At 51.8% G+C, this 27,793-nt stretch overlaps 1 long non-coding RNA gene and 1 pseudogene across 1 annotated transcript; both read left to right on the top strand.

Annotated features, from left to right (window-relative positions):
* Positions 1-801: 801 nt before the first annotated feature.
* On the top strand, positions 802-11,462 carry LOC116807646 (uncharacterized). Its single transcript, XR_012051719.1, has 6 exons — positions 802-808; positions 1,110-1,132; positions 1,984-2,400; positions 7,007-7,099; positions 9,288-9,895; positions 10,009-11,462. It is a non-coding gene; the product is annotated as an uncharacterized lncRNA (long non-coding RNA).
* Positions 11,463-13,858: 2,396 nt separating this feature from the next.
* LOC140680430 (uncharacterized) lies at positions 13,859-26,786 on the top strand (annotated as a pseudogene).
* The last annotated feature ends 1,007 nt before the right edge of the window (positions 26,787-27,793 follow it).

The raw sequence follows: 27,793 nt of genomic DNA, 5'->3' as shown, positions 1-27,793 counted from the left end.
TTGGATTACAAGGAACTTAGGAAAAAGTGGTAATAGACGGGGCATTGATGGTCTGAAAGGAGAGAGATGGATTTGTTTTACATTTGATCTTAGAGATATAGTCCAAGATTCGGTAAAAAGGCAATTAGTAAACAAAAAGGTGAAACCAGCACAGCAGTCTAGCTCTGTGTTGACCCCAAATTATATACTGAATTGTATTATAGGACTCCAAGCAGTTACAGAGGAGATACCAAACAAAGCTGCTCAGGCACTGGAATTAATATTGAATCAGCAAAGCCAAACAAAAACTGTAGTGTAGCAGAATAGGTTTGCTTTAGACTATTTATTGGCTAAAGAAGGGGTGTTTGTGGAAAGTTTAATATATCAGATTGTTGAAAATAGATGACAAACGGGAGGTCATCTTAGAAAAAAACAACGCAGATACCAGTCCAAAAATGAGAAAACAATGTTAAAAACTAACTGGTGGGGTAAAGTATTGAGGATGGGATGGTGGAAGAAATGGGGATTCTTCCTTTTATGCATTACAACTGTTTTGGTGTTTCTTCCTTGATTAATCCCATGCTTTATTTGATTACCAACACAGTCCACAGAATGCAAGTGGATAAGAAATATTGCTCAAACCAAATGATTTATAAATAATAAGAGGAGGGATTGTGAAAAATGCATATTTTATGATTGGCTTTTTACAAATATGGCAATGAATATTAGATGTGTAATGTTAGAAAGTTATGCTGTATTGATTCTCTGAAGTAGTGGGTTGAATAGAGTTTTAGGTTATAGCATAATGTTGGAATAGAAACTATGCTATGTAAGATGCTTTTCGATTAGTTCAAGAAAGAGATGAGATAGTCAAGCAACTCTTCACACAGAGATAACAGTGACAGGGCCCATAAAGAGTTACAGCCTCCTCATCGGAAAACACAAACATTCTTCCACCTTCTCTCCATCTTTATGGAGCCACCAGGATTAAGGGGAAGAAGTTGACAAAAACCACAAAGATCTTAATTAGCAAAGAATTTATACATCATGTATGAGATGTATGAATATGCAACAGGCCACTGCTTTTAAGGTTATTCCTTTGTTCATAAGGTATGCTTTTTGTGACATAGTGTCTGTGAGCATCCGGACGCCAGTAATTCTTGCATTTTTCTTGTTTTATAATTGTCCTAACTCTAAATTTTTATTACTTCAATTGTATTACTATTTAAAAAATCATTTTATTGTTATTAAACTTTTAAAATTTTAAAAATCAAGTGATTGGCGTTTTTCAAAATTGGGCTGCAGAGATCCCCCTGCAGGTCCGTGGGGATGCAGAGATCCCCCTGCGTGTCCATGGGGATGCAGAGATCCCCCTGCAGGTCCGTGGGGATGCAGAGATCCCCCTGCAGCTCCATGGGGATGCAGAGATCCCCCCGCAGGTCCATGGGGATGCAGAGATCCCCCTGCAGCCCCTGGAGGAGCCAGGCTGGAGCTCGGCGATGCCTGAGAGGAGCTGTGACCCCGCGGGCAGAGGGGCCCCGCTGGAGCAGCCTGGCCTGGCAGGACCGAGCCCGTGGCACAGTGACCCACGCTGCAGCACTTGGAGGGGGCTGTGCCCCAGGGGATGGACTCGGCTCGGAGAAGTTCCTGGAGAAGTCTCGGCTGGGAGAGAGCGCAGGGTGCAGCAGGGAACGACTCCTGTCCCTGAGCAGAGGGAGAAGCCGAGGGGGATGAGCTGAGCATGGCCCCATTCCCTGTCTCCTGCCCTGCCGGGGGAGGAGGTGCAGCTGGGAGCAGGGAGGCGTGGGGAAAGCTGCATTTAAGGCTCTGCACTGACTTCTCCTCATCCTGCTCTGAGTCTTTGGAGTTTTCTGCCAGAAATCTCTCCCCTCCCCCGTTCACCCACAGGGCTTTGGGCAGGTTTCCCTTTTCGGGGGAAATCAAAGCGAAGCACCGATGCTCTAATGAGGGGCAGGAGAAGTGAGGCTCCCGGGCTTCCCGCAGAGCCGGAGGCACGGAAGGCGCAGGGCCGGGAAAGCCGTGGCGGGAGGTGCGGAGAAGTTTGTTTGTGTGGGCAGCTCAATCCCGCCTCGGGCCTGGGCCCGTCCCGGGGCTGTTGCTCATCTCCGGCTTTGCCCTCACGCAGCGCGGGGGGCCCTGAGAGCGCGGGGCGAGTCTGGGCCGTGCGCAGAGCCCGCCCCCAGCTCGCTGCCATTGGCCGCTGGTGCCGTCAGTCGCGGTTGCGGCGCGCTGATTGGTGGGAGCGGGGCGCAGCACGGCCCCGGCGGCGGGCTGAGGGCGGCCGTGGGCGGGCAGCGGCGCCATTGGCGCCAGGAGGGTCTGTGCGGGCCCGGGAGCGGCGGCAGCGGCCGGAGCGCGGTGAGGCGGCGTCGGCGGAGCTCGGGGGCGGCCCCGGCGCAGGTGGGAGCCGCGCTGGGTTCTGCGGGGGCTCGGGGCTGGCTGCGGGCGGAGGGGGCGGCAGGGGGCTGCGGCGGGTCGGTGGTGCCGTGTCCGGGCCGTGCTGGCCCCGGGCTGAGGGCGCGGCGGGAGCGGCTGCCCGCGGTCTCCTTCCCGCCGGGGCCTGGGCAGGAGCCGCTGCCGGAGCAGCGCTGGCTCGGCCCGGCTGCTGTGGGTAGGACCGAGGGGGCTGCCCCGCGGCCGGGAGCGTGCGGGGAAATTCCCGTCGCCGAAGGTTTCTGTGGCCGGAGGAGAGCGAGGAGTCCTGTAAAAGTGACTTTATTGCTGAGCAGGGGGAGAGGCCGTGGGGCATTTGCCGTGCGCTCTCTGCCATGGTTGTAGTCCGCAGCCTCCTTTTTATCCTCATTTCCCCGGCCGCATCTCCCTCTGCCTTTGCCCACTGGCTGAGGTCCTTGGAAGGTTCAGACTTCCCGATGCGCCTGCTGCCTGTCCTCGTTAATATGCACCCTCCTTTTGTATAACAGCCGATATTCATGGCTCTGTTAAGTCTTTGTTCTTCTCCTCGAAGTTCAGGAATGTAGCGGGACTTTGAGGAGCTCTCTGGGTCAATTTGTGACATTTATTGGAACTGATGGTTTCTCCCAGTTACTTCCTTAACTACAAGTGCCTGGCCCTATCTCCAGGCAGATTCACTCCTTGACTCTGTTTTGTTCTTCCCGGGTCCTCTTTGGTTTTGGGATTATTCTCGATGCCCTCATTCCCTGTCCTTTTGTAGCCGTTTGTGGATCAGGAGGCCTGGCTGCCACCTGCATCCCCTGGCTCAGCTGCTGGATGAGCTGCACTGCCAAGGTGTGGAGCATGGTAAAAAGATGAGAGTTGCTGCAGCACAGAAGAGGAGAAGCAGCATTCGTGTAACCCCTGGTGTGCCGGGGAGCCACGAATGTGTGTCCCATTCCCATCCTTTCTATGTGTGGACCAATACATAAAAGCTCTCCTATTTCCTTTCTCATCTTTTTCAGCACTTTCCTTTGTCATCTCTTTGCCAACAGCAGTTTGAATCATTTAGTTTTCCACAAACTCCTCCTTTTTCTGCTCACAGATAATCTGACCCCATCCCCTGGTGAAATGCTCCGTTCCTCATTTCAGTGGATTGGTCGGCAGGAAGGTCAGGAGCTGGAGCTGTCTGGTTGGTTCTTATTCCGAGGACAGCTTGTAATCTAATGATGCCATTGAAATGATAAATGGGTTCTCTCTTTCCTGATATGAATTGGTTTGGGTTCCCAGGGGCTGGTCCATGGTGTTGTAGGATTTGTTCTGGTGGTCCTTCATCTTTTCCCCATTTTTGGGTGCCCCCTGCAGCCGGGGCTGCATCAATTGACCGCTTTTTTCTAATTACATTATCAAATACTTGAATTCCAACTGATCTCCCTGAACTTGTTCTAGCAAAAGCCCCAGTGCTCTGATACACCCTGTACAGCACAGACAGTGACAGCAGATGTTGGAGTGGGCAGAGGGATGATCCCCCCGTTATTTTAGTGAAGTTTTCACAACATTCTCCATTTGCTGTTTCCGTTTGCAGCTTTACCCATTTCTGTTGCAGAGACAGAGATCCTCACCATGGGCTCTGCCTTCAGCTGTGCAGATTCCATCTGTGCAAGCTGGCAGAGCTTGGGGTGAGGGGCAGAGGAATCAGCCAATTCCTGACCCAGGCAAGAAGAGCCAGGTACATTGTCCCCACTCTGCCCCAGCAGTGTTAATTTGAATTGCTGAAGATCCTCCCCTGGGTGCCTGGAATGGAGCTTCTCTTCCAGAGCAGCCTTCAGCAGCCTCACATGTGGCCCTTCCACAACCTGCTGCTTTTTCTCTTTTTTTTCCTTCAAATCATCTATTTACTGTTTTTGAGTTAAAGGATCACTTTTAAATCTCTTCCAGCTTTACAAAATGTTGCCTAAAGGTGAATGTTGAAAAACCCAGACTAAAATTTTGGTATCTCTAAGAGCCACACACCAACATACACAAAAAAATTCCTAGGCAATTAAGTTTTTTCTCCTTCTCCTCGTTGTAAAAATTCATTTTCTCATCCCTGACCCAAACCTAACCGGCAATATAGAAGTAGGAGTTATAGAAAAAGTACACTAATGCTCTAAACTTTGCACTGAAACTGCAGGAAAAAGCAAAACTCCACCAGTATGTTTAGTGTTGGAGTCAAGGCATTCCTTGATTCTGGCCAGGATCTGCAACAGAAATCCTTCCATCCCCACATAGCCCAGGTGTGCAGCAGAAAAAATCATTCCATGACATGTGGGTTTTACTCGATTTCCTCAAACTTGATGCAGTCTGAAGCAATCTAAATGCATTGGTTTAATGTTCTATTGTTTCAAGTCAAGGGTTTCAAAGACAGGTCTTGCCTGATCAAGCACCAGGTGATCCACACTGGGGAACGGCCCTATGAGTGCTTGGAATGTGGGAAGAGCTTTGGGTGGAGCTCACACCTGAGAACACACCAGCGCATCCACACAGGGGAGAGGCCCTACGAGTGTCCCCAGTGTGGGAAGAGGTTTCAGACCAGCTCTGATCTCCTCGTACATGAGCGGATTCACACAGAGGAGAGGCCCTTCCGCTGCCCCGACTGTGGGAAGGGCTTCAAGCACAACTCCAACCTGACCGTGCACCGGCGCATCCACACTGGGGAGAGGCCCTACGAGTGTGGGGAGTGTGGAAAGAGCTTCTCACAGAGCTCCACCTTGACCCAACACCAACGGAGGTGCCACTAAGGGAAGCTCTGTGAGTGCCCCGAGTGAGGGAAGAAGCTTGGAGTGTGGGAAGAGAGTGAGGGAAGAGCTTGGTGTGCTGCTGCAGCTCCATCCCCCATGGGAGAATCCAGGCTGGATGATCCCCAGTGATGCCTGTTGGGCAGAGCCCTGCGGATCCTTGGTCCTGGTGATCCATGCTGGGTGTGGGGAAGGTGTTGGCTTCTTCTCCTTGTGCTGCTGTGATTTGCAGGGGTTCCCATGGATGGGGGCTGGGAGGTGAGTTGGGGTCCTGGCGCACTGCGGAGGGGCTCATGGTTCGGGGGGGTCCCAGCGCTTTGGGGGGTCGGTGAAGGGGGGAAGCAGTGAATGGGGGTGTCCTGGTAAATTGTGGGGGTACCCTGCTGATAATGAGGGTCCTGGCTGATAATGGGTGGGGACAGGACTGAGCCCCAAGGGACCCCCCCGGTGCTGGGCATCCCCCTGTGATCCCCCAGCGCTTTGGGCCCCTCTGGTCCCTCCCAGTCCCAGCACTGTTCCTGGGGGTCTCGTGGCTCTGGGGGGTCAAAGGGGAGGGGATGGAACCTCCGTCATGGATGGGGGCACAAAGGGGAGTCCGGGCCCAGTGCTCGGCGGGGTCGGTGCACAAGGGGGGCCCGGTCCCTGTCCCGGTGCACGGGGGTGGCGGTGCCTGGGGGCTCCCAGTGCCCGGGGGTTTCCCGGGGTTTGAGAGGGGGTCCAGTCCTAGTCCCAATGCTCGGTGAGGGGCGGCAGTGCACGGGGGCTCCCACTGCTCGGTAATTGGGGGGTGTCAGAATCCAGGACATCCCTCTGGCTGCCCTGGATGGCACGAGACCCTGGCAGGGGGCTCGGAGACCTTGGCATGGTGTCAAGAACACCGATGGCTTTGGTTTTAGCCCCTGGAGAAAATTGCCAACTTTGTCTGAGGAATTACAAGCCACAAGGGTTTGAGTAGCGTGGTAGGTGAATTAACACAAGGTGGAAAAGTAGCATTTTGGAGTTCTAAAATAAGGTGTTCAAGGGAACAAGATGGAGGGATTTGGGCGTGTCCTGACCTTCTTCTTCTTGCCCTCCATGTCTTGCTGAGTTGGTGACACTTTTCTGTTGGTTGAAGGTAGAGACACACTGTCCAACATAAATGATAGATATTGGCACGTTGCTGTAAACACAGTACAGGTAGTTTTTAGTGTAAAAGGCAAACAGCGCCCTGAGGGCAGGGAGACTGCCACAGACCGACCTGCTAGACAGAGCTCAGCAGAGCGGACAAAGTGTATTAGAGATAAGGGAAAATAAACGGCCCTGAGAAGCAAAGCTCCACATCTCGACTCCTTCTCTGGCCCCGCGCGGGCTGGGAGAAAAGGACTTTTCACAATCTCGGGGTCAATAGGTTCATTCATATTCATTCTGCTGATTTCGCATTACACTTACAGCTAGTTACACTTGTACTTGGTTTGTGTTGGAAAGTACAGAAAGAAGTCTTGGGTCACTCTGGGCTGTTTGTTTCAAGGTCTGAGGAGTCTTTCTTATCTCTTATCTCTTTAGCTTGGAAATTTGCATTCTTTCTCCTTAGTTGGGGTAGTTTTGCTAGTGCTGCAGTTATTAGACTAATCAGCATATTCTGCTTATGTTAGCAAGCTCAAAGTGGCACATTTCACCTAAATCCAAATGGATTTCTACCTTGTTAAATTTTCACTCTGTCTCAGTGTTGATGTCCCCAAGTGTCCCCAGCAGGTGACGCGTGGCCAGGTGGGCCCTGGCCTCCCACAGCTGCTCAGCCTCGGCCATTGTGGCCACCAAGGCCACATGGAAATCAGAGGAACCGCTGTTGTCCCCTCCAGGGTGGCCTCGATGTCCCTGAGCCGGCGCTGCAGCTCCCAGAGGAACGCGGTGGCTTCGTCACACGCGGCCACCAAGTCCCCCAGCAGCCCCAGGTACAGCTCCAGCCGCTGTCCCCTCCCGGTGGCCACATCCCTGCAGGCGTCGCGGGGCTCGGTGGCCGCCTTGGCCAGCCGGGCCCAGCTGTCCATGAGCCTGTCCAGCACACGCCTGGCGCTGGCCAGGGCTCTCACACAGGCCCAGGTGGTCCCTGGGGTGTCCCCGAGGTTGGCCAGGGTCCAGCCCAGGGAGGGGACAGGGCGGTGGCCCAGGGAGGGGACACAGTAGTGGCACAGGGTGTCCTGGAGGTGAAAGATCAAGGTCCCCAGAGCCACACGCAGGAACTCTGGGGACATGGCCAGCAGCACCTCCCTGTGCGGCCTGGCCACGGTGGCCATCACTTCTCTCAGGGTGGCCAAGCATTTCCTCTAGCTGCTGAGGGGGGTACAGGGGAGGTGTCAGGGGCCTGGTGACACTTGTGGCCTCCTGCGGTGGGCCCTGTGCCCTCCCGGGGTCCCCTTTGTCCCCTCCCTGGAGGGCTCTGCTGTCCCCTCTGTCCCTTTGTCACCCCCTCGTCCCCCACTCTCCCCCCCTGCCACCCTCAGTCCCTGTTGAGGAAGATGAAATGGGAAAGCCTTATAAATATGATTGCCTGGCAAAGAATTTGGAAAATAGAGAGACTGAGATGAGAAGGAGCTTTGAGATGCCGGACCTTGGTTGCTGAGTAATGAGATAACAGTAGTGTGGCCAGTGGAAGGCAACCCCCCTTTTTGACCTACAGACAGATCCAAGGGTCAGTCAGAATGTTCTGTCTCATCCCTCAAAAATGAATAGTTTATCCCACATCTGTAACCCTCCCCTGAAGTATCATGTATCTGTAATCCCATTGGTCCAAAGTCTTACTCCGCACCCACTCTGAAGCCCCCTTGATAAGGCGTACCCAGGAGACCAGGGGCCCTTCTTCTGCCCTTCTGCCCTCCCCTTCTCTCTTGGAGCCTCTTTTGGAACTCTCTCTCTCTATCTCTCCCTGCCCCCACTCCTTGGGGCGTGCTCCAAGCTGTGGCTGGCAGCTCCCAGCAGGGCCCCACAATAAACCTAAGACCTGACTTCAGAGATCTCTCGTCCCCATCCGTCCCGGCTGTCCAGGAGTCCAACGCTCTCTACACCAGCCCAGGACCCAGGACCCCCTGAAACCTGCCCTGGTCCCTTCCTGGCCTCTCCAGGACCCACCAAAGCTTTTCCTGTCCCTCTCGGGATCCCACAACCCCCTTCCAGTTGAGCCCCACCGCCCCAGGACCCCCAAACCCTCTCCCAGTCCCTTCCCAGCACCACCAGGACTCACCCAAACCCCTCCCAGTCTCTTTCCAGCACAACCAACCTCATCCCAACCTCTGCTTTTCCATCCCCAATCTCCTTCCAGCTCCTCCAGGCTCTCTCTGATCCCTCCCAGTCACACCCAGCACCCCCAAACTTCCTCCCAGTGCCCATCAGGACCCCTGGAACCCCATCTCACCCTCCCCAGTATCCTTCAAAGCTCTTCTCAGCCCTTCCAGACCCCAAAGCCCCTCTCCCAGTTTAAACCAGGCTCTTTCCAACTTCCTCCCAGTTAGTCCCAGCACACCCCAATCCCCCTCCCAGTCCCGCCAGTGCCTCCCCCCCGTCCCCACTGCTGTGGGGGCCGGGCTGTGCCCCAGTGCCGGCTCGGGGTGCTCCAGGCTGACGTGCTCCACCTGGCAGCTGCAGGTGACCCCGCCCTCGGAGTGGGGGGGTTTCCAGCAGCACCAGGAGCTGGTGGGTCCAGTCCCTGTTTGGGACCATGTTGGTGGCCACCACATGCCCCAAGAGCTCCTGCTGGCCCTGGAACCACCTCAGCTGGATGTGGGCAGGGTAGAAATCCCTAATGGGGCAGAGCAAGTGGCCAGGATTGGGCTGGGAGCTTGAGGGGCCCAGCAATATAGACACAGTGGGATGGGCCCTGGGAGAGTTTGGGAACACACTGGGATCAGCTGAGGGGAACTGGGAGAGATGGGAGAGGGCTGGTGTGGCATTGAGAGGGACTGGGAATGAAATTGGATAGGGTGGGGGGAGACTGGAAGAGAGGGGAGGTCTGTGATTGGACTCAAAAGGATTTTGAATGGACTGGGAGGGTGTTACTGTCGAGGCAGGATGGGAATGAGAAGACTAACTCAGAAGGCTGTGAGAGTAAAGCTCCGGTTTATTCAAAATACCCTGGTCTTTATACAGAGCTCCATGAGGACCAAATCCATTGGTCCTGAAGTGAAAACAGCCACACCATTGGTGCAGAGTGCTTGACGCACAGTGATAGAACTTAACTATAAACAATGTGAGTAACAAGAGAGATAGAGAATTATTTACATTCTTTTCCAAACTCTTTCCCAGTCTTCTGCCTGGCTAGAAACTCTCTGTTTCTCTCTTTTACTGAATCTGAGACCCACAGGAGGGCACTGGGAGAGAGGGTGGAGGTCTGGGAGTGGAGTTAGAGGGACTGAACAGACTCAGAATGGAATGGCTGTGGACTGAGAGAAACTGGGAGAGACTCTGGGGACCCTGGGATGGGCTGTGAGGATGGGAGAGACTGGGATGGACTGGGAGAGCCACTAGAGTCCTTTGGGGTGAGGGGGCAGCAGGCACAAGGAGGGCTGGGGGCTCTGGGGCGATTCCCAGGTCTCGGGGGTCTGGCAGTCGAGGTGACCCTGAGAATGCAAAAGTCCTTGCTTCCCAGCCCGCACAGCCAAAGAAGAAGTCGGAATGCATAGGGTCGGCTTCTCAAGGCCGTTTATTTTCTCTTCTCTATAACATGCTTTCTAAAGGAGCTGCGCTCTGTGTAGCAGGTCAGTCTGCGGCAGACTCCCACCCCCTTGGGCTGGTGTTACCATTTTACACTAAAAACTGCCTGTACGATGTTTACATTAACGTGCCAATATGTATCATTTTTGTTGGACAGTGTGTCTCTACCTTCAACCAATAGAAAGGTGTAACCATCACAGCAAGACCCTCACTGAGCACCGGGACTGGGACCGGACTGCCCCTCAAACCCCAGGAATCTCCCGGGTACTGGGATCCCCTGGGATCCACCGGGCCCCCCCTCGTGCACCGACCGCCCCCGAGCACCAGGCCCAGACCCCCCTTTGTGCCCCCCACCCATCACGGGGTTTCTGCCCCCTACCCTTTGACCCCCCAGAGCCGCGGGACCCCCGGGAACAGCGCCGGGACCGGGGGGGCCTAGGGATGTGAGAAATGCATTCCTAAAGGATTCCCAAAACCTGGCAGAAAGCTCATACTGCCTTGGACTTGTCCATGCAAACTCTGAGATTTTATTGTGCCAGCGAGCAGCTGCAAGGAATTATCAATAATCAATATCAGTATGAGCACCTGAGCAAAATGCTGGTGGTCAATAGGAACCTGCAAAAGGCAATAGAGAAATGCAAAAGCCAGTAAAGAAATGCAAAAAGCCAACAGAGAAATGCAGAAGCCAGTAGAGAAATGCAAAAAGCCAATAGAGAATTGCAAACGCATTCACAGTGTTAGAAATGAGAAGCTTGACTCAGCCAATATATCAAGCAGCAATTCAATTTATTAATTTATTAATTAATATGGTAATGTATGAGCAAAGACAGCACTGGGTACAGTGGTGGGGGTTTCCCCCCCCAGCTGCACACTGATTGCTGAGCTTGCTGGTATTTATTGATCATATTCATGCATATTCATAAACTTTTCTCAGCAGTTTCTATTTCCAATTTTTGACGTCACAATTCTTTACTTCAGGATTGTAAATCTATGATGGTTATGTTTAGTTCCTGTGAAAATGCATATTTTATGATTGGATTTTCATAAATATTACAATTAATATTTTCTGTGTAATATTAGAAAGTTATGCTGTGTTAATTCTCTTAAGTAGTGTGTTAATATATTTTTAGGTTATAACACAATGTTAAAATCAAAACTATGCTATGTAAGATACTTTTTAACCAGCTTAAGAAAGAGGTGAGATAATCAAGAAATTCTTCACACAGAGAAAATAGTGACAGGGCACATAAAGAGTTACAGCCCCCTTATCAGAAAAGACAAACATTCTTCCACCTTCTCTCCTTCTTTATGGAACCACCAGGATTAAGGGGAAGAAGTTGACAAAAACCAGAAAAGTTCCTAATTTGCAAGGAATTTATGCATCATGTTTAAGATCTATGAATATGCAACAGGCTATTGCTTTTAAGGGTTATTCCTTTGTTCAAGGCATGTTTTTGGCAGCTTAGTGCCCAAAAACATCTGGGTGTCTGTAATTCCATGCTTTTTTATTGTATTGTAATTGTCCTAGTTCTAAATTTTTATTACTCTAATTATATTAATATTTTTAGAACCATTTTATTATTATTAAACTTTTAAAATTTTAAAAACCAAGTGATTGGCGTTTGTCACAGTTCCTTTCCAATTTCTATACTCTATTGGGATCTGTTCCAGGTTTCAATATCCCAGGATGTGTGTCCCAGATGGTGGGGTCCTTCTTCGTGATGTGGGGTCCAGCTTCTATTTCCTAGGACCTTTAATCTGTGACAGTGATGTCCAGCTTCCCTTTTCGAAATCATTAATCAGTGACATTGATGTCCATCTTCTCTTCCAGGAGATTTTCACCGTTTTGTTAGGAGCTTGGGATAGGTTCACTTCCCTCTTTTGTTTGAATCCTTTATATAATCTAAAGCTACAGTTTAAAACCCTTAATACAAAGCAACATTCTAAAGTTATAAATCAAATACTCTTATTACAACACAGCTTATGGCTTATAATTGTTAATTACAAACAAAAGATTGGTTCAAAAGCCTTCTTCCATGCTTTCCTCTGTCATTTATTAGAACACATTTTTATAACTGCCCCATGGCCGTGTTCCACACATTTCACAATTACAATTCCACAGGTTACCTTGATTTACCTGACATGAAACACAACTTTGTATTTCACAATTCTGCCTTTTCCCTTCTCCCCGTCTCTTCCTCTCCTTGTCCTTCCTACCTGCAGCACTGAGCTGCAGACAGAGACCAGGGAGAACAAATCCCTGCCACAGAACCTCATGGAAGAGGCCATTTGGAACGGCTCCACGGCGCAGGAATCCAACAGGGAGGAAAAAAGATCCCACACAAGGAGGGGCTGCAAACCCAGCCCGGGGAGCTGTGAGGAGGGAAAACCCTCCCTGTGCTGGGAAGGGTGTGCGGAATGTGAGAAGAGCTTAAGGCAGAGCTCAGCCTACTCCTGGCACCTGCAAAGATGGCGGTGCTGGATGCAGAGATCCAAGGGGATGCAGAGATCCCCCTGCAGATCCAAGGGGATGCAGAGATTCCCCTGCAGATCCATGGGGATGCAGAGATCTCCCTGCATATCCCTGGAGATGCAGAGATCCCCCTGCAGATCCATGGGTGTAATATATGATTTAAAATAAATTCGTGCTCAGCACTAAAAAAAATATGGTATCTTTTAAAATGGAATCAAGTGACAAGAAAGAGCAATATACACAAGATTAATTCCTGCCTCAGAGGATGGTTATTCTGAAAGATTATTCAATCTAGAAGATAACCATTGAATGATAAGATGAATAGTTGTTGCCAAACAAGATATTCGAGAGGAATACCATCTAACAAGATTTCAGCAATAAAAACTCTGCACAAGGAAAGAACATGCATTAATATGTGGAAAGGGGCAAGATAGACGAGAGGGAACAGGAAGACCACCTGGAATCCTGCTACATCTGAAAACAGTATAAAGAAGACCCTGCAGAATCAATACGTTGTGGACTGCCAGCGTTACAGGGCTGCATAGCCTGAACCCAGTTCACCCAGCAACAATTGCCTGGCTCGGCACTGTTTTACTTACAGCTTTTGCAATTTTTATTTTGACTTGATTTAATAAATTCCTCTAATTAGTAATTGGCTGATTCATTTATAACAATGGGGATGCAGAGATGCCCCTGCAGGTCCATGGGGATGCAGAGATCCCCCTGCAGCCCCTGGAGGAGCCAGGCTGGAGCTCGGGGATGCCTGAGAGGAGCTGTGACCCCGCGGGCAGAGGGGCCCCGCTGGAGCAGCCTGGCCTGGCAGGACCGAGCCCGTGGCACAGTGACCCACGCTGCAGCACTTGGAGGGGGCTGTGCCCCAGGGGATGGACTCGGCTCGGAGAAGTTCCTGGAGAAGTCTCGGCTGGGAGAGAGCGCAGGGTGCAGCAGGGAACGACTCCTGTCCCTGAGCAGAGGGAGAAGCCGCGGGGGATGAGCTGAGCACGGCCCCATTCCCTGTCTCCTGCCCTGCCGGGGGAGGAGGTGCAGCTGGGAGCAGGGAGGCGTGGGGAAAGCTGCATTTAAGGCTCTGCACTGACTTCTCCTCATCCTGCTCTGAGTCTTTGGAGTTTTCTGCCAGAAATCTCTCCCCTCCCCCGCTCGCCCACAGGGCTTTGGGCAGGTTTCCCTTTTCGGGGGAAATCAAAGCGAAGCACCGATGCACTAATGAGGGGCAGAAGAAGTGAGGCTCCCGGGCTTCCCGCAGAGCCGGAGGCACGGAAGGCGCAGGGCCGGGAAAGCCGTGGCGGGAGGTGCGGAGAAGTTTGTTTGTGTGGGCAGCTCAATCCCGCCTCGGGCCCGGGCCCGTCCCGGGGCTGTTGCTCATCTCCGGCTTTGCCCTCACGCAGCGCGGGGGGCCCTGAGAGCGCGGGGCGAGTCTGGGCCGTGCGCAGAGCCCGCCCCCAGCTCGCTGCCATTGGCCGCTGGTGCCGTCAGTCGCGGTTGCGGCGCGCTGATTGGTGGGAGCGGGACGCAGCACGGCCCCGGCGGCGGGCTGAGGGCGGCCGTGGGCGGCAGCGGCGCCATTGGCGCCAGGAGCGTCTGTGCGGGCCCGGGAGCGGCGGCAGCGGCCGGAGCGCGGTGAGGCGGCGTCGGCGGAGCTCGGAGGCGGCCCCGGCGCAGGTGGGAGCCGCGCTGGGTTCTGCGGGGGCTCGGGGCTGGCTGCGGGCGGAGGGGGCGGCAGGGGGCTGCGGCGCGTCGGTGGTGCCGTGTCCGGGCCGTGCTGGCCCCGGGCTGAGGGCGCGGCGGGAGCGGCTGCCCGCGGTCTCCTTCCCGCCGGGGCCTGGGCAGGAGCCGCTGCCGGAGCAGCGCTGGCTCGGCCCGGCTGCTGTGGGTAGGACCGAGGGGGCTGCCCCGCGGCCGGGAGCGTGCGGGGAAATTCCCGTCGCCGGAGGTTTCTGTGGCCGGAGGAGAGCGAGGAGTCCTGTAAAAGTGACTTTATTGCCGAGCACGGGGAGAGGCCGTGGGGCATTTGCCGTGCGCTCTCTGCCATGGTTGTAGTCCGCAGCCTCCTTTTTATCCTCATTTCCCCGGCCGCATCTCCCTCTGCCTTTGCCCACTGGCTGAGGTCCTTGGAAGGTTCAGACTTCCCGATGCGCCTGCTGCCTGTCCTCGTTAATATGCACCCTCCTTTTGTATAACAGCCGATATTCATGGCTCTGTTAAGTCTTTGTTCTTCTCCTCGAAGTTCAGGAATGTAGCGGGACTTTGAGGAGCTCTCTGGGTCAATTTGTGACATTTATTGGAACTGATGGTTTCTCCCAGTTACTTCCTTAACTACAAGTGCCTGGCCCTATCTCCAGGCAGATTCACTCCTTGACTCTGTTTTGTTCTTCCCGGGTCCTCTTTGGTTTTGGGATTATTCTCGATGCCCTCATTCCCTGTCCTTTTGTAGCCGTTTGTGGATCAGGAGGCCTGGCTGCCACCTGCATCCCCTGGCTCAGCTGCTGGATGAGCTGCACTGCCAAGGTGTGGAGCATGGTAAAAAGATGAGAGTTGCTGCAGCACAGAAGAGGAGAAGCAGCATTCGTTTAACCCCTGGTGTGCCGGGGAGCCACGAATGTGTGTCCCATTCCCATCCTTTCCATGTGTGGACCAATACATAAACTGCTGTCCTATTTCCTTTCTCATCTTTTTCAGCGCTTTCCTTTGTCAACTCTTTGCCAACATCAGTTTGAGTAATTTATTTTCCCCCAGACTCCTGTTTTTTCTGCTCACAGATAATCTGATCCCATCCCCTGGTGAAATGTCATATTCCTCATTTCAGTGGCTTGGTCCGCAGGAAGGTCAGGAGCTGGAGGTTTCTGGTGGGTTCTTATTTCGAGGACAGCTTGTAATCTAATGCCATTTAATTGATAAATGGGTTCTCTGCCTCCTGATATGAATTTGTGAAAAACACCAATCACTTGGTTTTTAACATTTTAAAAGTTTAATAATAGTAAAAAGGTACAAAATATAATAAAACAATTAGAGTAATAAAAATTTAGAGTTAGGACAATTACAAGACAATAAAAAGCAAAGAATTACTGAGGTCACGATGCTCAGGCACTTAAGCCAAGACGAGCATACCTTGTGAACTAAGGAATCACCCTTAAAACAATACACAATTAGCTTCTTCTAATAAGAAAACCATAACTTTCTTTTCTCTGGAAAATTTAGGTGTTCCTTGAGTGAGTATCTCATTCCTTAAACTCCCCCCCCCCATGCTTAGTTTCTCTTTTAACTACTAAACCTTCATTTTATCTACAACGCTACATTTACCATACTATTAAAATGTTAATACAGCACAACTAATCAATATAACATAAGACATATAGTAACTGTTATAAATGAAAATTTGTCCAGCTAAATTATTATGAAAAATGAAATATTTATTTTGCAATCGAATTTTATCTAGCCAGCCACAAGAAAAGAACAGAGCCGAGTCTGGGGTCGGCCCTGGGTGTGCAACAAGGAGTCAGCCTCAGCAGAGGTTTTCCTCCATGCCCACACACCTCCATCCTGGCACAAGCGGGTTTTATAGGGAAAATTCCGCCTAAGGCCAAGATTTCGGCAATCAGTCTTTTCTTCTTTTCAGAGTCCATATGTTAATAAGATTTTCTTTTTTGGTGATGAGGGAGAACAAATCAGTGACTGGAGTTTGTTGAATCCTTTGATGAAATTTACAGGAACGCTGTATTCACATGTATCTGCCTCAGGATTTCCATGATATCCATCTCGGGTCGTTCATGCTAACGATCAGCACCTGGGGTTTCTGTATCTCCCCAGACATGGCCCATCTCCTGGGGAGCTGTACCTTCTTACTTGTAAATCAGTTTCCAATCTACACCCTGTCTCACCTGCGCCTGTGAGGGGGGGGGAATCCTAATACAAACATGTATACTCTAACAAATATTCAATATCACATATATCCTATTAGAAATGGCACGAATTATATCTACTACACATAACAGTAACTATCTGCGTAAAGCCATAAAATATGCATTTTTAACAAATTTGTTGAGGTTCCCAGGGGCTGGTCCATGGTGTTGTAGGATTTGTTCTAGTGGCCCTTCATCTTTTCCCCATATTTGGGCGCTCCCTCAAGCTGGGGCTGCATGGATTGACCGCATTTTTCTAATTACATCATCAAATACTTGATTTCCAACTGATTTCCTTGAACTTGTTCTAGCAAGAACCCCAGTGCTCTGATACACCCTGTACAGCATATGTTGGAATCTGTGGTATTGATGATTCTGAGATTGTAGAAAGTCTCCGTCTTTCTGCCCCATTGCCAAAGAAGAAGTCATAATTAGTCTGTGCTGGTTTTCAAGGTTGTTTATTTTTGCTTATCTATCACATGTTCTGCTGCCCTGCTGCAGGTCTGTCCTGCAGGGCAGCGTGTGGGGCTCTGCCCTCAGTGGGATGTTACAAACATTATATACCAGAAACTACCTGTGCTGTATTTACAATAACGTGCCAATATCTGTCACCTACGTTGAACAGTGTGTGCCCAGCCTAAACCAACAGAAAAATGCCAACATCACAGTGAAACATGGAGGGCATGAAGAAGGAGAAAAAGAACAAGACACGCCCAATTTCCTCCATCTTGTCCCCTTTGGACCCCTAATCTAGAATCCTAAAATTTTACTTTTGCACCTGTGCCATACTTAATTGTTACTTATATCAAACACTCAAGAGCTTGTAATTCATCCTGTAAGATTGAAAACTCTTTTCCATGGACAGAGATCAGAGACAGTGTCTCTTGGGGCTCTGTACAGGGGTGTTCCTGACACCCTGCCAGGGTCCCAGCCCTGCCAGGGCAGCCAGAGGGATGCCGTGGATTCCGACAGCATAGACTGTGACAGCAGATGTTGGAGTGGGCAGAGGGATGATCCGCCCCCCCCCCCTTATTTTAGTGAAGTTTTCACAACATTCTCCATTTGCTGTTTCCCTTTGCAGCTTCACCCACTTCTGTTTCAGAGTCAGAGATCCTCACCATGGGCTCTGCCTTCAGCCCTGCAGATTCCATCTGTGCAAGCAGGCAGAGCTTGGGGTGAGGGGCAGAAGGAATCAGCCAATTCCTGACCCAGGCAAGAAGAGCCAGGTTCATTGTCCCCACTTTTCCCCAGCAGTGTTAATTTGTATTTATAAAGTTCCTCTCTTGGCTGCCTGTTTATGGGTTAAGGGGTCACCTTTAAATCTCTTCTAGTTTTGCAAAGTGCAGCCTAAAGGTGAACGTCGAAAAACCCAGACCAAAATTTTGGTATCTCTAAGAGCCCCGCATAAACATACACAAAAAAATTCCAAGGCAATTAAGTGTTTTCTACTTCTCCTTGGAGCAAAAACTCATTCCCACATCCCTGACTGAAACCTGACCGGCAATATAGAAGTGGGATTATTACAAAAAAATTCTCTAATGTAATAAACTTTGTACTTGAACTTAAGGAAAAAGAAAAACTCCACCAATATGTTTAGTGTTAGATTCAAGTCATTCCTTGATTCTGGCCAGGATGTGCTGCAGAAATCATTCCATCCCCACAAAGCACGGGTGTGCAGCGAAAATCATTCCACGACACGTGGGTTTTACTCGCTTTTTCCCAAACTTAAAACAGTCTGAACCAGTCTAAATCTTGTGGTTTAATGTTTTATTGTTTCAAGTTTTGCAGTTTTTAGTATTTGGTTTCCTATTGGACCCGGATTTCTTTGCTTCTGCTGTTAATGAGGTGCGAAGCTCTGGATTTCCTTCTCAGCCTTTGGCAGACCAGGTGTCTGCGGCTCTGGGGGGGCAGTGTCTGGGGTAGGTGTTGGTCACTGTTAACTGCTGGGGTTGATGTTTTGCTGCTGGTTGTTATCTTTGTGGGTATCTTTTGGGCCATTCCCAGTGTGTTGAGATGTTAAACTCATCTCCATGGAGTGGTGCAACATCCCTTAACAAAACCATTAACATTTCTTTCCCCAGGGCCAAGACAAACCAAGCCAGAGTAGAGAAATCAAAGGTTAACAATGTTAAAGTCTATGAGCTGGTCTATTTTCCATCAATGCCATGGCAGGCAGGGCAGTGTGTGAGTGTAAGTGAGAGCCAGAGTGGAATTGTCCCGTGCTCTTGCCCAGCAGCTGTGGCAGGGCAGGCCCAGAGAGCCCTGAAGCTGCAGCAGTGGCAGCAAGGGCTGTCCCCGGTGGCTGGAGCTGCCAAAGGAGCATGGCCAGGCCGAGGATTTCAGCAGAGGATGTGTGGGCAGGCCCAGGGCCTTGCCCCGCTGTGGAGCCCTGGCTGCTGCTGCGCTGCCTTCAGTGCAGCTCAGTGGGGGCCTCCCATCCTCCTGCTGCAGGCGGGAAGTGCAAATCTCCGGGGCTGCAGAGACCTGGAGCCGAGGCTGAGGGGTCCCCCCGTGCTCAGCTGTGCTGGCGGCTGTTTCTGGCCTCGGGGCCACTTGGCACGGGCCACGCCACTTGGCCACCAGTGGTGCTGCTCTGCACTCCTTAGGCAGGAGCCGATGTCCTGCTGGGATGTTGGCAACAGCAAAGTGCCAAGGCAGGCTCTGTGCCAGCCCAGCTTCCTGGGGGAGAGATTGCACCAGAGACAGGATTCTGGCCACAGACTGCTTTAAATGTGCATCCCTTATCTGCACCCTGCACTAGGTGGAGAATTCCCAGGGTAAGGAATTCCCAAGGTCAATTCCAAGGGGAAATGATTGAAAATCTGCCCTAGGTCTGACTCTTCTTCTTGCCCAAGCCAATGGCAAAAGCCATAGCCATGGCATGTTGGTTTCTATCCCCAGCTTCCAGAAGTGTTTCTTTCCCCATTCATTCTTTGTACCCAGCCTGAGCTCTGGGGGTGCCAGGGGTTATGGAGATCCCATTGTATTCCTAAAGCTGCCATAACCCCCTGGAGGATCTTTCCTGTAAAATGAGTTCTGCTGTCTGAGTCTGTTGCTTCCACAATCCTTTTTATATGAATTACTTTTTTAGAGGTACCCTAATAAGTGATCCAGTGGCTGCTGAGCAATCAGAATTGCTTTTGCCCCCCTGTTAGGTGAGATGGTGTCACCAGAAGATATTGAAGCCTTCCTGCTCAGGGCATTTCAGTGCCCGGCTCTTACAAGCACACACAGCTGTGCTGGTTGAGCTGACCATGGGGGGTAACCTGCGCTTTGTCTGATTCCCTTTCCTCAATAACAGCGTGTCTTGGAACTCTTTTCCCTTCTGCTGCCCTTGAAGAGCCATCCACAAAGACATTTTCTGCCTCAGGCCAGGCAATGTCTCCTGAATCTCTCCCAGGCTGGGGCTGGAGCTGTGTCACTTGAATGCAGTGCTGGGTTTCTTCCCAGCCCCTCTGGGGGCTGTTCAAACAGGAGGCTGGGTTAAACCCTTCCCCTGTCCTCAGTTCTGAATCCTCCTGTGCCACTGAACAAGTTTCATACTGTAATAACCGAGCACTGCTCATCCATTGCGAGGCTCTTTTGGTTATCAAAGCTTGAACTTGATGGCAGCCTGGAACAGTTGGAGATCCTGTTGTCATCAGGTTTTGGGCCTCGGTTCCCGTTGAAGCTGTGGCTGCACAATTCTGCAGACGAGGCCACTCTGGCCACTGGGTGAAACATTTTGGCCCAAGAATTCCTTTGGCCTGGCCCTGTTTAACATTCACCTACAATTCCAATTTCTTTTCTGAGTCTGGAAGAGCCAGAGCTGAGGCATCAATAGTTTTGGCTTTTCATTTTCTCAAGTTTTGCTCTTTCTCCTGTCCATACCACAGCATGGAGGCTGTCTGGGGTTAAAAAGTCCTACATTGTTCTGGCTGGAACAGAGAATCCTCAATCCAGGCTGTGTAATTCCGTATTAAACTTCAGAATTGTCTCAGCTCCTTTTTGGTCGTGGGTAATGTTTCTTCTGAGATTGCCCCGAGGCTCTCTGGGTCAATCCACCACAAACCTTCAGTCAAAATATGTCTCAAGTATTAAACCTTTTTCTCCACCATTTGCACTTTTTTTCAAATACTCAAAAGATGATTTTTAGCGCGAAAATTCAGCCATTTCACAGGGTCTTTGTCTACCACTTCTTCTTCCCCTCCTCATTGGAGCCATCTGATTCCCTGAGTGGCAGGATAGGAGTGCTGTAGGGAGACATCCCTGGCTCCAAAAGCCCTTCCTTTAGCAGGGACTCCATACCAGGCTGTGAGCCCTTCCTTCCCTCCCCTGGAACATGGTGTTGCTTTTAGACATCACTTGTCCTGGTTGCTTCCAAGTAATTTGGAGAGGCTCCGAATCAAATTTTCCCTCTTTCCCTGGGGCTGCCCACACCTCTGGGTTCCCTTCAGCATAGTCCTTTCCAGACATTTGACACAAAGGTGCAGCAGCAATAGCCTCTGTATCACCTTTTACAATATTACAATGCCACCATCAAATGCCTTCCTAGATATATACAATCAGAGTAGGAAGAAAAATAAATTAGTTTATTTCACACCTATCCCCCACAGCTCCTAATAGTGATTGTACAAATGATACCAGCTCAGCTTTCCCATTTATTCCCTTAATAATGAAAACACTCCTTTACAATTTTCCCCCCTTAGGTGTAAGATTCAGAGTGGATGGAGAGGCCCTTGTGTCCAACAGGAGAGGCCTCCTCTGGATGCAGACCCAGCCTGAATGTTCTCCAGGGCTGCAGTGTGGTGGGTCCCCGGTGGGATGGGAGCTCAGAGAGCCCTGACAATCCATGTCCATGCAGGGGTGGACTCGCTCCTCCTGAGGGTGCTGCTGTCTGTGCTTGCAGTGTCCTTGTGGGCTGCAGCTGGAGCCCCGACTCCTTCCCAGGGGCTGTTTGGGTGGGCTCTGCCCTGGCCAGGAGGGCAATGCCTCTGCCAGGTGCTTGTGTCCGATGCCGTTCCCTGGGTGCTGGGGCCCCCTTGGGCCCTGGGGTTGATCCCTCAGGGGCTGTGGGAACTCTGCCATGGCCTTTGCCTTCAGCTTGGCCTTTTGCTCATCCCTTCTTGCCTTCAGCTGCTGTGCCTTTGTGCCCAAGTGCTGCAGGGCCTTCTTCTGCCACTCCTGCAGCCCCGGTCACTGCCTGTGGGTGCTCATCCTCTGAGAGCTGCTGAGCTTTCTGCAAAATCTTTCCTTTCTGCAGGGACCCAAGCCGAATCCTTAAGAGAAAATCCTGATCCTTCCATGTGCACTCTGCGTTTCCCAGATGTTGCTTTGTTTTGCTCCTTGTGCTCAGGGTCCCCTGCACAGCCCGTGTGGCAGAGCCGGTGCCTGTCCTGCCGCAGTGTCCAAAGGCGGCCCCCCCGGCGGGCAGGGCCGGCAGCTCCCTGGGGCCGGGCAGCGGCCGGGGCGTCCCGCAGCCTCCTGGGGGCCGGGGGCCACTGCCGGCCCTGCCCGGGGCTGGTGGGGTCAGGCAGCGCCCGGCGCTGAGCCCCGGCTGCCCCACAGCCCCGGCCCGGCCCCGCAGCTCCCCACAGGCCCCCAGCCCGTGCTCCCGGTCCTGTACCTCTGCGCCCGCTGCTGCCGCTGCCCACCACAGAGAAACCCCCTGGCATCCTGTTCTCATTCTTTTTCTCTCCTGGTGATTCAAAGTATGAGCTGGCAAATTGTGAGGATAAGACCCTGCTGAAAAACATCCCAATCCTGAGTATTTTTCTGTTCCTTCTCTTTTCCATCGTCCCTTGTCTTACCACATATATTCCTCCTTCTGCTTCTTGCCTGAACCATATATCTGCACACTCCCCTTCACCTGATCCCTTCCCAGCACGCCAACACCATCCATCCTCTGTTGTCCAAATTCCTTTGATTTATAAAAAAAAATATGGATATTGGTCTACTACCAATATCCAAATGTGATGGACAAAAACTCTTAACAGTTTAAAGTTAGAAAGTGTGTGTTTTTTCAACGCCGGGCAGCATGCGGGATAGCTCCCAAATACACACTGTGCCTTCCAGGTGATTACAGAGTCTTTTTATCCATACAACTATTGAATACCCAAAATAAAAATAAATATTCATAATTCTGGTACATCCCATTCCCCTGCTTCGTATGCTAATCACTCCAGAAGCTATTAAGCATGCGTAGTTTGTCCCTTGAAATGGGTCGGTGGTCCCTTTCACGGGGAGGGGTCCAAAAATGAGGAAGTTAATGAAGACTTCCTCGTTCTGACCTTTCTACCTTTTCAATTCAAATATGACAAATGAACTCTTGGTAGAACTCCCATTCCTTGTCTTCAATTGGTTTCAGAACAGAGGAGGCCCACAATTGTCTTATTTTCCTAAAATGTATTTGTCAGTTTCTATATTCTTCATTATAATCCCAGCTAACTAAACATTGTGGTAGCAAGCAATCAATTATTAGTTAACTACTAACTGCTAACTTCATCAAGGCTTACTCATTTAATTTAATTAACTCTAGTAAGGCTTATTTTAAACTAAAATCTTAGCTCCTCTAAAATCTCTAAATTCCTTAAAATTTACGTTTCACCTTCTCCACTTCTCCTATTGCTCCCCTGGGTTTCCATGTCGTCAATTACCTCCGGGGGAATCTGCAAACTACCTCAACATTCTCTCAAGGGACCCTTTAGAGACATTTTGGGATCATCATCCCTTTGGCCAGGACCCCTCCCTGGCTTTCCTTTTTCTCCCCTCCATGGGTGCCCTGCCATGTTCACTCTCCAAAGATCCCAGTGCACTCACTGATGAGATTTTCAGTGCTCTCTCCCTGCTGACTCTTCACAGACCCCCCTGATGTGTCACTCGTCTGTCTCCTGGTCACTCCCGGGTCCCCAGTGAATGCCCGGTGCCACCGCCAGCCAAGGGAGCCGATCACCCAAAGAGGGTGAGGCACCTTCAGCTGCACTCACTGCCCGCCGCCTTGGATGGTGGAAGGAATTCGGGATGAGCCTCAGGGTGTGCTGAAAAATAGACATCACCAGAGGATTCTGTCCACAAAGCAGACAGAGGAGTCCTGTAAAAAGTAATTTCATTCCTAAAAATGGGAGAGGCCATGGGACATTCCCCATGGGATCTCGCCAATTGTTGGAGGACACAGCCTCCTTTTCATCCTAATTCTTCTGGCCACATGTCCCTCTCCCTTTCCCCATTGGCTGAAGTACTTGAGAGCTACAGACTTTCCAATCCACCTACTACATACCCCCTTCATAAATTCCCCACTTTTGTATAGCAAAAGATATTCATGGCTCTATTAAGTTTTTGTTTTTCTTCTGGAATTTCGTGAATTGAGCGAAACCTTGGCTGAGCAGCTGTCTGTGTCATCAATTGATAACATTTTTTGAAACGGATGGCTTCTGCTGTCACTTCCTTATATAATGGTCCTTGGCCCTATCTCCGAGCAGATTCAGAGCATCTGTTTGTAAAGACACTTTGCTCTTGTTCCTTTCATGGGGGTCCCCCGTTTGTGGGACATCCCCCCTGGAGCAGGGTGTCCCCTCTTTGCTGCAGCCGCAGCCCTCAGGCAGAGCTCAGCCAATCAGAGCCCGCGGCGCTGATGACTCACCAGTTGCCAGGCAGACTAGCAGCTCCCCGCGTTCCCCACCTGGACCCCACCTGCGCCCCCCCCCTTGGCCCCATCGCCCCCGCGAGGGGAATTTGGGGAGGTGGGAGTGGGGCAGCGCCAAGGCCGGGCCCCCCCGCGCTGTCCTGGCGGGAGCGGCTGCAGTGGGGACCGAGTGAGGGCGGGGCGGCCGAGAGCCCAGCGCTGCCCCAGCTCCATCTCTGCCCCTCGGCTGGGATGCTGTGGGTCTGGGGGGAAGAGGGAGCCGGCAGTGGGTGCTGGGCCTGGGGGCAGGAGGAGAAGGGAAGGAGAAGCAGGCTTGAGGAACAAAATGGTCAAACAATAGATGTGGCAGGAGAGGGTGGGATTGTGCAGGAAAATGAGGACTAGCAGGAGGAAGAGGAGTGTGAGGAAAAGCAGAGACACAGGAGGAGGAGGAGCAGAAACAGGAGGCAGCACAAGGTTCCACCCCTCCCTGTATCTGCAGCCTCCCCCCAGCCCCAGGAGCATTGCTCCGCCCCATGCAGCAGGTTACTGTGGAGGGGAATCCACGATTTTCAGGGGGTGAATATTGGTGTTTCTCAGCTTTCTGAGCTACATATTGGTTTTTTGGTTTTATGTGGCAGCTGAATCTTTATCTTTTGGAGGAGGTTTTTGCAGAGTTGTGATGTTTGGGGAGTTTTTGATCTGTGTCTTGAAGTTTTCAGGATTTTTGTGTAGTGAATGCTGTTCTCCAGGACGGTTTTGATGAATGGGGACGAGAGATCTCTGAAGGCTGCTCTTAGAATATAGGGTTTATTAGGGATGGTGAAAGATCTTGCTTGGAGCTGCCAGACGCAGCACATGGCAAGGCCCGAGGTGATGGGGGACGGGAGAGACAAAGAGTTCTAGGTGATGGGAATTCCAAGAGGGAGGAGGATCCAAGAGAGGGGAAGATCTAAGAGAGCGTCTGGCTCCTCGGAGACCCCTTATCAGGGGGCTTCAAGGTGGGCTGGAACAAGACTTGGGCCAATGGGGTTACAGACACTTGAAGCTTTAGGGGAGGGTTACAGATGTGGGATGAACCATACATTTTGGGGGGTTGAGATGGAACAGTCCATTTGACTATTGGACCTATCTGTAGGTAAGGGTATTGTCCAGCCAGAAGTGGGGGTTGTTTTCCTCCTGGCTGTACTATTGTAAATCTTTTGCCAGGCAATTATATTTATCCATCCTTCCCAACATTTTTGGGCTGAGTCTTGGTGTTTTGGAGGTTCTTACAGACACAAGATTCCCAATGATTTTCTGAGATGAACTTGGGCAAGGAGGGATGCCCAATCCAAAGTGCTCTCCTCTTGTCTTTTCCCCCAAACCAGGATTTTTCATTCCCAGCGCGTGGCTGAATGGAGGAGGAGGAAAAGCCCTGGAGATCCATCATGTGGAGCTGCAAACCCAGCCCAGGGAGCTGCGGGGAGGAAAGAGCCCTCCTTAGCCAGGAAGGTGGGTGGAGATCCAGCCAGAGCTCGGAGCTGGTGGAGAAGCCTCATGGCAGGGAGAAGCCCCACAAGTGCTTGGAATGTGGGCAGGGTTTCAGCCAGAGTTCCCACCTGATCCAGCACCAGAGGATCCACACTGGGGAGAGGCCCTATGAGTGCTTGGAATGTGGGAAATGTTTCAGCCAGAGCTCCAACCTGATCTGGCACCAGAGGATCCACACCGGAGAACGGCCCTTTGAGTGCTTGGAATGTGGGAAGGGTTTCAGCCAGAGCTCTGGCCTGATTCAGCACCAGGTGATCCACACTGGGGAACGGCCCTACGAGTGCTTGGAATGTGGGCAGGGTTTCAGCCGTCTCTCCAACTTGATCCGGCACCATGGGATCCACTCTGGGGAACGGCCATACGAGTGTGGGGAGTGTGGGAAGAGCTTCAGAGACATCTCTAGCCTGATCCAGCACCAGGTGATCCACACTGGGGAACGACCCTATGAGTGCTTGGAATGTGGGCAGGGTTTTATCCGGAGCTCCCACCTGATCCGGCACCAGAGGATCCACACTGGGGAGAGGCCCTACGAATGTGGGGAGTGTGGGAAGAGCTTTAGAAACAGCTCTGAGCTGATCTGGCACCAGGTGATCCACACTGGGGAACGGCCCTACACCTGCTTGGAATGTGGGAAGAGCTTTGGGCGGAGCTCAGACCTTAGAACACACCAGCGCATCCACACTGGGGAGAGGCCCTACGAGTGTCCCCAGTGTGGGAAGAGGTTTCATACCAGCTCCAGTGTCCTCCTACATGAGCGGATTCACACAGAGGAGAGGCCCTTCCGCTGCCCTGACTGTGGGAAGGGCTTCAAGCGAAACTCCAACCTTACCATCCACCGTCACATCCACACCAGGGAGAGTGTGGGGAGTGCGGGGAGAGCTTCTCCAGGAACGCAGCCTTGACCAGACTACAACAGAGGCAGCACTAAGGGAGGCCCTGTGAGAGCCCAGAGTGAGGGAAGAGCTTGGAGTGAGGGAAGAGAGTGAGGGAAGAGCCTGGAGAGAGGGAAGAGAGTGAGGGAAGAGCTTGGTGTGCTGCTGCAGCTCCATCCCCCATGGGAGGATCTGGGCTGGATAATCCCCAGTGATCCCTGTTAGGCAGAGCCCTTGTGTCCCCTTATGGGGAATTAAACAGAGAGTAAAACATTGGAGCTGATAAAGGGGCCCGATATCTGAGGCTTGACTGAGCAGAAACTGTGGGAGACACAGACACAGTTTAAGTCTCCCTGGGCAAGTAGTGGCCAGGCAACATGTTGTGAGACTTTGTGATAAGGTTTCCAGGTGACCTGATGTCACGAAGAATGTGCAACCAATGGGAAATTATTATCAAAAACATATCCCTGTATAAGCACTGTACAAGTAAATCCCTTTATAAACACCTGCTCCACACAATAAAATTGGCTCTGGTCTAAACTCTGATGTCCCTGTCTCTCCATGGTGGATTACCCCTGTTGTGGGTGATCCCTGTTGTGTAGGGGGAAGGTGTTGGAGGGATTTCTTTCCCTTCTCCTTGTGCTGCCGTGGTTTGGTTGGTAATAAATTCCCTCCCTGTGCCCAGGCTGGGTCTGTTGTCCCAGTGGGATCTTTCCTATTCCTTCTCTGTACTCCCGAGCCTCTCCTCAGCCAATCAGAGAAGGCACTCTAATAATTGAGCCAATCAGAGTGCACAGCGCTGATGACGCCCCAGTTGCCGGCAGTCCCGCACCACCCAGATCTCCTCACCTGGACTCCACCCACGCCCCACCCTCGCCCCCAGCACCCTCCACCAGGGCAACTTGGGGAGGGGGAGGTGTCAGACCCTGCCCAGCGCTGGCCATGGCGTGTGTGGCGGCAGCTGGGGCCCTGCTGGTAGCACTGGAGCCCCCCTTGCTGGGGGCGCAGGGCTTCCAGGTGAGCAGGAGGGGAAGTGTTGGGACGGTGTGTAGAGAAAGGGAAATGGGGAGATGGGACCCCCAAACAGATGTTGGGGGGAGCTGGTGATTGGGGAGCTCTGGGAAAGTGGGAGGAAAATCTGGAGAAGGGTGGAAGAGAGGAACTGGGACCGTGGGAAGAAAGGTCCCTTGGTGGCCGTGCGGCACTTGGGCTGCAGAGTCAGGATTGCCTCAGGACTCTTGGCTACTCTGGGCTGCTGCGGGGGGCACCCCCAGAGCTGTGTCCTGCACACGAAGGGCTGTTCCAGGAGATGGTTAAGTCTGGGTGTCACTTCATTAACGGCACTGAGCGGGTGAGGTTGGTGCAGAGGAACATCTACAAGTGGGAGCAACTCCTGCACTTGGGTGGTGATGGGGGGCTGTATGTGGGGGATGCCTCCTCTGGCGAGAATGTTGCCAGGTACTGGAACAGCAACCTGGAATGGATGGAGCACAGGCTGGCTGCAGTGGACAGGCACTACCAGTAAAAGTACAAAGTGTCCACTGAGG

Source organism: Taeniopygia guttata, chromosome 21 (assembly GCF_048771995.1).
Source record: "Taeniopygia guttata chromosome 21, bTaeGut7.mat, whole genome shotgun sequence".
Classification (NCBI taxonomy): domain Eukaryota; kingdom Metazoa; phylum Chordata; class Aves; order Passeriformes; family Estrildidae; genus Taeniopygia; species Taeniopygia guttata.
This window is presented reverse-complemented; position numbering and strand designations above follow the sequence as displayed.